This window comes from Salmo salar, unplaced genomic scaffold, assembly GCF_905237065.1.
Source record: "Salmo salar unplaced genomic scaffold, Ssal_v3.1, whole genome shotgun sequence".
In the NCBI taxonomy this organism is placed as follows: Eukaryota; Metazoa; Chordata; class Actinopteri; order Salmoniformes; family Salmonidae; genus Salmo; species Salmo salar.
Window position 1 is genome coordinate 1,798 of NW_025548876.1, and position 10,298 is coordinate 12,095.

At 45.4% G+C, this 10,298-nt stretch overlaps 1 long non-coding RNA gene across 1 annotated transcript; it reads right to left on the reverse strand.

The window, feature by feature from the left end:
• Positions 1 to 447: 447 nt before the first annotated feature.
• Positions 448 to 9,987, reverse strand: LOC123733408 (uncharacterized). The gene is made up of 2 exons (XR_006763770.1): positions 9,742 to 9,987; positions 448 to 496 (listed from the first exon to the last, which is right to left on the reverse strand). It is a non-coding gene; the product is annotated as an uncharacterized lncRNA (long non-coding RNA).
• Positions 9,988 to 10,298: the final 311 nt, after the last annotated feature.

Below are 10,298 nucleotides of genomic sequence, written 5' to 3' on the forward strand. Positions count from 1 at the left end.
GTCCTTCTTATGTTATTTTGCTAAACATATAATTTACTCGTAACCAAGTTTAGCTGTGTTTTTTCCTCCAAAATATGAATTACTGCAGGACTTTAATAATTGTAAACAGACCTACAAACCCAAAGGTTTTAATGATGCCTTAAATCTATCTTCAAATATATATTTGATGATTAGTTGAATCCGGTGTGTAAGTGCTGGTAAGAACCAAAGGATGAGAAACCCTGAGATAAACATAAAACCATATAATGTAAAAGCTCTCCACCATCTTTACCAGACGTTTTACTGATAACATAGACCTACTGATTAGTTTCCACTTTGAAAACTGCTGTCTGTCAGCAACTCAGCTCAAGTAGCAGTTCTACTAACTAGTAACATCTCATTACAGATATTCATTATCTTACTCTGTCCTTTAGAATGAATTATTGTTCAGAAATACTTACTTATTTGTCAGTAATCTCCATATAGCGTCTTCTGCTCTGTCGTCTCAAAATGGATCCTGAACAAAAGAACAACTTTACTTTCTGTTTCACTCAGCCGTCTCCCCACCCTGAAAATAAAGTGTTTTATTGGTATCTTCCACTAGATGGCAGTAAACACCTGCTGTAACTACAATTTACAACAGCATTCCTTAATCATAAAGGCAGTGTCTCAAAGGAGGAGTGCTGAATCAGGATCAGGTCCCCCCCTCTCCATGTAATCTGATTCATTTGATCTAGGATCAGGTCCCCCTCTCCATGTAATCTGGATTCATTATGATCTAGGATCAGGTCCCACCTCTCCATGTAATCTGATTCATTGTGATCTAGGATCAGGTCCTCCTCTCCATGTAACCTGATTCATTATGATCTAGGATCAGGTCCCCCCCTCTCCATGTAATCCTGATTCATTATGATCTAGGATCAGGTCCCTCCTCTCCATGTAATCTGATTCATTATGATCTAGGATCAGGTCCTCCTCTCCATGTAATCTGATTCATTATGATCTAGGATCAGGTCCTCCTCTCCATGTAATCTGATTCATTATGATCTAGGATCAGGTCCTCCCTCTCCATGTAATCTGATTCATTGTGATCTAGGATCAGGTCCCCCTCTCCATGTAATCTGATTCATTATGATCTAGGATCAGGTCCCCCCTCTCCATGTAATCTGATTCATTATGATCTAGGATCAGGTCCCCCTCTCCATGTAATCTGATTCATTATGATCTAGGATCAGGTCCCCCCTCTCCATGTAATCTGATTCATTATGATCTAGGATCATGTCACCCCTCTCCATGTAATCTGATTCATTATGATCTAGGATCAGGTCCCCCTCTCCATGTAATCTGATTCATTATGATCTAGGATCATGTCACCCCTCTCCATGTAATCTGATTCATTATGATCTAGGATCAGGTCCCCCCCTCTCCATGTAATCTGATTCATTATGATCTAGGATCAGGTCCCCCCCTCTCCATGTAATCTGATTCATTATGATCTAGGATCAGGTCCCCCCCCCTCTCCATGTAATCTGATTCATTATGATCTAGGATCAGGTCCCCCCTTTCCATGTAATCTGATTCATTATGATCTAGGGATCAGGTCCCCCCCTCTCCATGTAATCTGATTCATTGTGATCTAGGATCAGGTCCCTCCTCTCCAAGTAATCTGATTCATTATGATCTAGGATCAGGTCCTCCTCTCTCCATGTAATCTGATTCATTATGATCTAGGATCAGGTCCCCTCCTCTCCATGTAATCTGATTCATTATGATCTAGGATCAGGTCCCCCTCTCCATGTAATCTGATTCATTATAATCTAGGATCAGGTCCTCCTCTATGTAATCTGATTCATTATGATATAGGATCAGGTCCTCCTCTCCATATAATCTGATTCATTATGATCTAGGATCAGGCCCCCCCCTCTCCATGTAATCTGATTCATTATGATCTAGGATCAGGTCCCCCCCCCTCTCCATGTAATCTGATTCATTATGATATAGGATCAGGTCCCTCCTCTCCATGTAATCAGATTCATTATGATCTAGGATCAGGTCCCCCCTCTCCATGTAATCTGATTCATTATGATCTAGGATCAGGTCCCCCCCTCTCCAGGTAATCTGATTCATTATGATATAGGATCAGGTCCAACCCTCTCCATGTAATCTGATTCATTATGATCTAGGATCAGGTCCCCCTCTCCATGTAACCTGATTCATTATGATCTAGGATCAGGTCCTCCTATCCATGTAATCTGATTCATTATGATCTAGGATCAGGTCAGCGGGCCTGCTAGTGATAGTGGTGGAGTCAGCACCTCCACACGTGGAGATGTATCCACTCAGTCCAGTAGACCTGCTAGTGATAGTGGTGGAGTCAGCACCTCCACACGTGGAGATGTATCCACTCAGTCCAGTAGACCTGCTAGTGATAGTGGTGGAGATGTATCCATTCAGTCCAGTAGACCTGCTAGTGATAGTGGTGGAGCCAGCACCTCCACACGTGGAGATGTATCCACTCAGTCCAGTAGACCTGCTAGTGATAGTGGTGGAGATGTATCCACTCAGTCCAGTAGGCCTGCTAGTGATAGTGGTGGAGATGTATCCACTCAGTCCAGTAGACCTGCTAGTGATAGTGGTGGAGATGTATCCACTCAGTCCAGTAGGCCTGCTAGTGATAGTGGTGGAGATGTATCCACTCAGTCCAGTAGACCTGCTAGTGATAGTGGTGGAGATGTATCCACTCAGTCCAGTAGACCTGCTAGTGATAGTGGTGGATATGTATCCACTCAGTCCAGTAGACATGCTAGTGATAGTGGTGGAGCCAGCACCTCCACACGTGGAGATGTATCCACTCAGTCCAGTAGACCTGCTAGTGATAGTGGTGGAGATGTATCCACTCAGTCCAGTAGACCTGCTAGTGATAGTGGTGGAGCCAGCACCTCCCACACGTGGAGATGTATCCACTCAGTCCAGTAGACCTGCTAGTGATAGTGGTGGAGATGTATCCACTCAGTCCAGTAGACCTGCTAGTGATAGTGGTGGAGCCAGTACCCACTCAGTCCAGTAGGCCTGCTAGTGATAGTGGTGGAGCCAGCACCTCCACACGTGGAGATGTATCCACTCAGTCAAGTAGACATGCTAGTGATAGTGGTGGAGCCAGCACCTCCACACGTGGAGATGTATCCACTCAGTCCAGTAGGCCTGCTAGTGATAGTGGTGGAGATGTATCCACTCAGTCCAGTAGACCTGCTAGTGATAGTGGTGGAGCCAGTACCTACACATGGAGATGTATCCACTCAGTCCAGTAGGCCTGCTAGTGATAGTGGTGGAGATGTATCCACTCAGTCCAGTAGACCTGCTAGTGATAGTGGTGGAGATGTATCCACTCAGTCCAGTAGACCTGCTAGTGATAGTGGTGGAGATGTATCCACTCAGTCCAGTAGACCTGCTAGTGATAGTGGTGGGGATGTAACCACTCAGTCCAGTAGACCTGCTAGTGATAGTGGTGGGGATGTATCCACTCAGTCCAGTAGACCTGCTAGTGATAGTGGTGGAGATGTATCCACTCAGTCCAGTAGACCTGCTAGTGATAGTGGTGGAGCCAGTACCTCCACACATGGAGATGTATCCACTCAGTCCAGTATACCTGTTAATGATAGTGGTGGAGATGTGTCCAGTCAGTCCAGTAGACCTGCTAGTGATAGTGGTGGAGCCAGTACCTCCACACATGGAGATGTATCCACTCAGTCCAGTAGACCTGCTAGTGATAGTGGTGGAGATGTGTCCAGTCAGTCCAGTAGACCTGCTAGTGATAGTGGTGGAGCCAGTACCTCCACACAGTCAGTAGACCTGCTAGTTGATAGTGGTTGGGATGTAACCACTCGGTTCAGTAGACCTGCTGGTGATAGTGGTGGGGATGCTTGTCCACTCGGTCAGTGAACCTTGCTGGTGATGGTGGTGGGAGATAGCATCCTCGGTCCAGTAGACCTGTGAAGTGGTGGAAGCCAGTACCTCCACACGCCCAGGTGATAATATCCACTCAGTACAGCCCTTACACCAATGATAGTGGTGGAGATGTGTCCAGTCCCAGTCCAGTAGACCTGCTAGTGATAGGGTGGAGCCAGTACCTCCAACACATGGAGATGTATCCACCAGTCCAGTAGAGCTAAGCTAGTGATAGTGGTAGAGAGTATCCAGTCAGTCCAGTAGACCCTAGTGATAGTAAGTGGAGCAGTACCTCCACACATGGACATGTATCCACTCAGTCCAGTAGGCCTGCTAGTGATAGTGGTGGAGATGTATCCACTCAGTCCAGTAGACCTGCTAGTGATAGTGGTGGAGCCAGTACCTCCACACGTGGAGATGTATCCACTCAGTCCAGTAGGCCTGCTAGTGATAGTGGTGGGAGATGTATCCACTCAGTCCAGTAGACCTGCTAGTGATAGTGGTGGAGCCAGTACCTCCACACATGGAGATGTATCCACTCAGTCCAGTAGGCCTGCTAGTGATAGTGGTGGAGATGTATCCACTCAGTCCAGTAGACCTGCTAGTGATAGTGGTGGAGATGTATCCACTCAGTCCAGTAGACCTGCTAGTGATAGTGGTGGAGATGTATCCACTCAGTCCAGTAGACCTGCTAGTGATAGTGGTGGAGATGTATCCACTCAGTCCAGTAGACCTGCTAGTGATAGTGGTGGAGATGTATCCACTCAGTCCAGTAGACCTGCTAGTGATAGTGGTGGGGATGTAACCACTCAGTCCAGTAGACCTGCTAGTGATAGTGGTGGGGATGTATCCACTCAGTCCAGTAGACCTGTTAATGATAGTGGTGGAGATGTGTCCAGTCAGTCCAGTAGACCTGCTAGTGATAGTGGTGGAGCCAGTACCTCCACACATGGAGATGTATCCACTCAGTCCAGTAGACCTGCTAGTGATAGTGGTGGAGATGTGTCCAGTCAGTCCAGTAGACCTGCTAGTGATAGTGGTGGAGCCAGTACCTCCACACATGGACATGTATCCACTCAGTCCAGTAGGCCTGCTAGTGATAGTGGTGGAGATGTATCCACTCAGTCCAGTAGACCTGCTAGTGATAGTGGTGGAGCCAGTACCTCCACACGTGGAGATGTATCCACTCAGTCCAGTAGGCCTGCTAGTGATAGTGGTGGAGATGTATCCACTCAGTCCAGTAGACCTGCTAGTGATAGTGGTGGAGCCAGTACCTTCACACATGGAGATGTATCCACTCAGTCCAGTAGGCCTGCTAGTGATAGTGGTGGAGATGTATCCACTCAGTCCAGTAGACCTGCTAGTGATAGTGGTGGAGATGTATCCACTCAGTCCAGTAGACCTGCTAGTGATAGTGGTGGAGATGTATCCACTCAGTCCAGTAGACCTGCTAGTGATAGTGGTGGAGATGTATCCACTCAGTCCAGTAGACCTGCTTGTGATAGTGGTGGAGATGTATCCACTCAGTCCAGTAGACCTGCTAGTGATAGTGGTGGGGATGTAACCACTCAGTCCAGTAGACCTGCTAGTGATAGTGGTGGGGATGTATCCACTCAGTCCAGTAGACCTGCTAGTGATAGTGGTGGAGCCAGTACCTCCACACATGGAGATGTATCCACTCAGTCCAGTAGACCTGTTAATGATAGTGGTGGAGATGTGTCCAGTCAGTCCAGTAGACCTGCTAGTGATAGTGGTGGAGCCAGTACCTCCACACATGGAGATGTATCCACTCAGTCCAGTAGACCTGCTAGTGATAGTGGTGGAGATGTGTCCAGTCAGTCCAGTAGACCTGCTAGTGATAGTGGTGGAGCCAGTACCTCCACACATGGAGATGTATCCACTCAGTCCAGTAGGCCTGCTAGTGATAGTGGTGGATATGTATCCACTCAGTCCAGTAGACCTGCTAGTGATAGTGGTGGAGATGTATCCACTCAGTCCAGTAGACCTGCTAGTGATAGTGGTGGAGATGTATCCACTCAGTCCAGTAGACCTGCTAGTGATAGTGGTGGAGATGTATCCACTCAGTCCAGTAGACCTGCTATTGATAGTGGTGAGGTATGTATCCACTCAGTAGACCTGCTAGTGATAGTGGTGGGGATGTATCCACTCAGTCCAGTAGACCTGCTAGTGATAGTGGTGGGGATGTATCCACTCAGTCCAGTAGACCTGCTAGTGATAGTGGTGGAGATGTATCCACTCAGTCCAGTAGACCTGCTAGTGATAGTGGTGGAGATGTATCCACTCAGTCCAGTAGACCTGCTAGTGATAGTGGTGGAGATGTGTCCAGTCAGTCCAGTAGACCTGCTCGTGATAGTGGTGGAGATGTGTCCAGTCAGTCCAGTAGACCTGCTAGTGATAGTGGTGGAGATGTGTCCAGTCAGTCCAGTAGACCTGCTAGTGATAGTGGTGGAGATGTATCCACTCAGTCCAGTTGGCCTGCTAGTGATAGTGGTGGAGATGTATCCACTCAGTCCAGTAGGCCTGCTAGTGATAGTGGTGGAGATGTATCCACTCAGTCCAGTAGGCCTGCTAGTGATAGTGGTGGAGATGTATCCACTCAGTCCAGTAGACCTGCTAGTGATAGTGGTGGAGATGTATCCACTCAGTCCAGTAGACCTGCTAGTGATAGTGGTGGAGATGTATCCACTCAGTCCAGTAGACCTGCTAGTGATAGTGGTGGAGATGTATCCACTCAGTCCAGTAGACCTGCTAGTGATAGTGGTGGAGATGTATCCACTCAGTCCAGTAGACCTGCTAGTGATAGTGGTGGAGATGTATCCACTCAGTCCAGTAGACCTGCTAGTGATATGTGGTGGAGATGTATCCACTCAGTCCAGTAGACCTGCTAGTGATAGTGGTGGAGATGTATCCACTCTGTCCAGTAGACCTACTCCATGACCCACAGCAACGCAGTCTTCTATGGACCAGTTTATTCCAAAGTCTATGTCTTTAGCAAAACAAGGCCACATTGATATTGCATTGGCTAAAATGATTGCCACCGATTTCCAGCCATTTTAGATTGTGGAGGTTTTAGAAATTATAGCAATAATGTAAATCCAATGTACACAATTCCAAGCAGGAAAACCCTTTTCAAAATCACTTTTCCACAAATGTACGAGAGCACACAGGCTTCAGTGTGGAAAAGAGTCTAAAAAGCTACTGCAGTTTTCCTTACCACTGACTGCTGGACATCAAGGGTAACCACTTCTTACATGTCGGGTACATGTCACTTCATTGAAGATTTTTTCGATGTCTAGCTGTCTTCTGGACTGCTTTGAGTTCAGCGACAGACACACCCAGAGAACTTGGCAGAGGAACTGTTGAGAGTGGCCAGAGAAGGACAAGTAGATGGAAAAGTGGTCTGTTGTGTTAGCGACAATGCAGCTAACATAACCAAAGCCATGAAAATGTTTAATAAATTGACCCATCATCCATGTCTTGCCCATACAATCAACCTGATTGTAAGAGATGCTCTGAAGGTGATGAAGCCTACTGTGGACAAAGTGAAAGCAGCTGTGGAATACTTCCACAGGAGCACAGTAGGTGCTGAAAAAACTAAAGTCTACACAACGCCAGATGGGGATGCATGAGCTGAGGCCTAAACAAGACTGCACTACAAGATGGAATTCAACATTTTATATGTTGAAGCCGGTTTCTTGAGTCAAAGGATGCCATCATCTCTACCCTGGGCATTGTCAATGCACCTGTTGATGCTCTGACCCAAGAGGAATGGGAGGTGGTGGAGGAGGTGTGCAGTCCTGGAGCAGGTCACTGTGGAGATCAGTGGAGTGAGGTACAGTAAGCAGTTATTACTGCATCATTATTTAATCCAGTATTATATATGTATATGAGCAGTAGATGAGAATGTAGTATCAGTAGACTAAACATGAAGCTGAACTAATAAGTTACTGTTCTCTCTTTTCAGCTATGTGACCACCTCAACAATGATACTCCTGTGTAAGGGTCTGCAGCGAATCACAGCCAGACGCCAGAGAGAAGCAAATTTAATGTGACCGAGTTGATGGACACCCTATGTTCATCAATGGACAGAAAGTTCCACAGAATGGAATATAATCACGTGCTATCAGAAACCGCTGCACTTGACCCCAGGTTTAAGTAGTTAGCCTTCAGTGATGCCATAGCGATTGATGAGGCTCTTCAAAGAATAACCTCCTCAGCAGGGGAGGGACAGCCCCAGCAGTCAGCTGGCTCAGGCACCAGGGCATCAGGAAGAAGAGGGATCAGATGGAGGGACAGCCCCAGCAGTCAGCTGGCTCAGGCACCAGGGCATCAGGAAGAAGAGGGATCAGATGGAGGGACAGCCCCAGCAGTCAGCTGGCTCAGGCACCAGGGCATCAGGAAGAAGAGGGATCAGATGGAGGGACAGCACCAGCAGTAGTGTCACAAACGTCTGCTGTTTGGATGCTGTTTGACGAGAGAGCAACTGGGGATGCAGCACGAAGGGAATCTCTCAGCAGATGCCATAATGGAGGTCCGATCCTATTTGGAGGAGCCCCTCCTCCAAAGATCTGCAGATCCTCTGAGCTGGTGGAAGAACAAGGCCTCTGTCTACCCACGGCTTACTAAAGTCATGACAGGGAGACTCCGCATAGTGGCCACATCCGTTCCCTCTGAGAGGGTCTTCTCGAAAACAGGACAAATAATTACTGAGAGAAGAAACCGCATCAGCCCCTCGAAAGTGAGGCAGCTTGCATTTCTGAATGCAAATCTCTCATAAAAGCAAAATCTGGTCAGCATTGCTGTGTGCTGCTGGTTATAACATGGTAATAAAGAAGAGAGAGAAAAGAGGGACCAGTTTAATGTTTTGGGATGCTGCCATTTTGCACATTGTTATTTATTTTTCTTTGATATGGTTAAATATTCTATTATTATGTTGTTCAGGTTGTATTCATTTTCAATGGTTAGATTTATATGCACTTTGTTTATATACATTAAAAAGTTATACTTTAAATGCACATGTGTAACAGCATCATTATGTTTTAACATAACAAACAAAATGCATTTTTAAATACATTGTGGTTAAGGTAGAGTATGATTTCATTTAATAATTTAATTAGAATTGTTTTAACACCAATCATAGTCAAACACGTCACCACCCATTTATATAACAATAGTTATATAACAACAGTATCCAGCGGGTGGGGCTAACAGTCAGTTGCATGTGACAGCAGTAACTCATGACATTGTACTGAATCATGCTTCAGTTTTTATATTATAGTCCTTCTTCAAGACATCTCTTTTACATTATTTTAGATAAACATATAATTTACTAGAAACCAGGTTTAGCTGTGTTTTTTCATCAAATATGAATTCTAGTAGGCCTTTAATAATTGTAAACAGGCCTACAAACCCAAAAAAGGTTTTCATTTGAGAATGTTCATTTGTATGCCTCAAATATTAAACTGTTTTAAAATATTTAATGATTAGTTGAATCAGGTGTGTAAGTGCTGGTCAGAACAAAAGGATTGAGAAACCCTGAGATAAACATAAAACCATATAATGTAAAAGCTCCTCCACCATCTTTACCAGACGTTTTACTGATAACATGTAGACCTACTGATTAGTTTCCACTTTGAAAACTGCTGTCTGTCAGCAACTCAGCTCAAGTAGCAGTTCTACTAAAACTGCTGTCTGTCAGCATAGTAACATCTCTAACTATATGTTTATATACTAGTACTATATCTTACTCTGTCCTTTAGAATGTATTACTGTTCAGAAATACTGAGAAATACTCACTTTATTTGTCAGTAATCTCCATATAGCGTCTTCTGCTCTGTCGTCTCAAAATGGATTCTGTACAAAAGAACAACTTTACTTTCTGTTTCAATCAGCCGCCTCCCCACCCTGAAAATAAAGTGTTTTATTGGTATCTTCCACTAGATGGCAGTAAACACCTGCTGTAACTAGATTTAACAACTATGTGTTTGGTTTCATAAAGGCAGTGTCCCAGAGGAGGAGTGCTGATATGGTATCAGGTCCTCCTCTCCATGTACTCTGATTCATTATGATCTAAGATCAGGTCCCTCCTCTCCATGTAATCTGATTCAATGTGATCTAGGATCAGGTCCCCCCCTCTCCATGTAATCTGATTCATTATGATCTAGGATCAGGTCCCCCTCTCCATGTATGATTATTTGATCTAAGATCAGGTCCCCCTCTCCATGTAATCTAATTCAATATGATCTAGGATCAGGTTGGAAGGTCTCCATGTAATCTAATTCAATGTGATCTAGGATCAGGTCCCATCTCCATGTAATCTGATTCATTATGATCTAGGATCAGGTACCCCTCTC